Below are 2,216 nucleotides of genomic sequence, written 5' to 3'. Positions count from 1 at the left end.
TGTGGGGACAAGCATCCTATTCTTCTTTGAGGCAGCATCCGTCTCTGAGTCCATGCTGCTGGCATCTTTTAAGTTTCAGAATCCAATTGTGTCTGAAGACAGGCTACCCCTCACTTTTTCAATTATATGAGTGAATCTTTGTGGCAGGCTTCAAAAATGGCCCTCAAGAATCCAATTTTAGGAAGTGAGCAATAACACAGCTTTGTAGTATTCATGCTTTTGTGTTATCCCTTCCCCTTGAATGTGGGCTAAGGGCTTGCTTCTAATGAATAGCATAAAGCACAGGTGATGGGTGTCAATTCCACGATTAGTTTACAAAAGACTGACCTCTGTCTTAATGGAATACTCCTTTACTGCCATGGGGGCTTGCACATTGAAGAAGCAAGCTGTCAGGTGGGTGAGGTCAAGCATTGAATAACTAAGCAATCTCTGGGCAACAGCAAGGGAAGAGTGGAAGCGTTCAGCCCAAGGAGCTGAATGCTGCCATCATCTACTGAGTGGCATTGGAATGCTGCGTCCAGAGTCCCTGCTCTTTCACAGCAGATAGTCGAACCCAGTTCCCTACACCTGGCAGTGACCAGGGACTCTGACTGGGGCTGGGACTCAATGAGGACGGAAATTTGCTAGGACGGTGGTGTAAGCCTGATCATGTACTGACAATAAGATGCATCTGTCAACCAAGGAACCCAGGTGTTTCTCATCGCGGGACTCTCCCCGCCAGACTCCCGAGATCACGTGAAATCGGGCTTTGGGGGAGGAGTGTCCGCAGCAGCGTCTCCGGCCTGCCTTTGTCGTCTTTGTTAGTCCTGATGCTTCATTTATCCCAGTCCATCCTCTTCCTGACCCTCTCGCTGTACCCAGACTTACGCCCTATCCCCCACACCCTATCCCTTCACCCTTGGAAAGGTCATGGGAGACCGTGCTGGCGCCTTCATCGCAGCCCTGTGAGAGACCAGGACGCACAGGACCCAGGTAGCTGTGCCCATGTTCCCGGCCCACAGAACATATGGGTGTTCTTTTAAGAAGGCATGCTTTGGGGGTAGTCTATTACATAGCAATAGGTAACTAATACAATTACTTTAAGTCTTTTGGATTGGACTTCTGTCCCTAGCATTTACTCGTAAAAGATTCTGGACAATTGATCTGCCATGTGTTCTGATCGGGTCAGCCTTGATCTTTCCCCGTAAGGAGGTGGCCTGGCGGCATCAGAGAAGCAGGCGACCTTGCCTCGGAGGGGCCTGGGCTGAAGAGGCAGGGGAGTGGGGTAAACAGAAGTTCTGCGCGGGGTGGGGAGGCCAGTAACTGGCTGTGGGGGGCGGGGGTGGGGTGAATGTCGTGCTGGTGATGGCCTGCAGGAGCCTGGTGTTTGTGCTGCTATTTATTTTTGTGAAGAGGCAAATCATGCGCTTTGCGATGAAATCCCGAAGGGGACCTCGCGGCCCTGTAGGACACAATGCCCCCAAGGAGTTAAAAGAGGAGATTGATATTCGACTATCCAGGGTTCAGGATATCAAGTACGAACCTCAGCTCCTTGCGGATGATGATGCAAGACTGCTACAGCTGGACACCCTGGGAAATTAGAATTGCTATAACTATTTATACAGGATGAAAGCTCTAGATGCCATCCGTGCCTCTGAAATCCCATTTCATGCTGAAGGCCGGCATCCCCGTTCCTTAATGGACAAGGGTTTTCGCTCCTACCTGTTAGATCTTGGAAACACTAGTACTCCTTTCTAGGGTGTGTGTGTGCAAGGCCCTGGTTAGCTATGAGACAGGCCGCTGTGGAACTGGGGTCTTTGGCCAGAGAGAAAACCTGCGCTATCAGGAGGTCCTGAGTGAGCTGGCCACGATGTAAATTTAGAGGGGAACAGGTCAAAGGGGACTGGTTAGAGAATATAGTAGTGCTGGACTGTTCCTAGAGTGAGATGGCCTTCATGAAGCAATATGAACAAAATCCATGGTAATGTAAGAGTTGTGGGGTCCTAGATTATTTGAACTGCCTCTCGCTCACACTGGAAGGCAGATGTGTACTGACAAGCTCACAAGAGAAGCCTCTCCTGCTTTTGTATACCTCTTTTTTTTTTATTATTGGTGCAAATGGAACAGTTTTTCAGCACACAGAGATGCATTCTCTTCCAGGGTCCCAGGATCCTCCTTCAGTGTCTTGGCCTGATAAAAATAAGACTTAAACGCCACCCATTTTTATTACCACTTTA

The 2,216-nt window shown here is 49.4% G+C and overlaps 1 pseudogene across 1 annotated transcript; it reads left to right on the top strand.

Annotated features, from left to right (window-relative positions):
* The first annotated feature begins 1,326 nt into the window (after positions 1-1,326).
* Positions 1,327-1,855, top strand: LOC308252747 (protein C1orf43 homolog; annotated as a pseudogene). The gene has a single exon. The product of its transcript is annotated as a protein C1orf43 homolog (transcript).
* Positions 1,856-2,216: the final 361 nt, after the last annotated feature.

Source organism: Plecotus auritus, assembly GCF_963455305.1.
Source record: "Plecotus auritus genome assembly, chromosome: 7".
NCBI classification, from domain to species: Eukaryota; Metazoa; Chordata; class Mammalia; order Chiroptera; family Vespertilionidae; genus Plecotus; species Plecotus auritus.
This window is presented reverse-complemented; position numbering and strand designations above follow the sequence as displayed.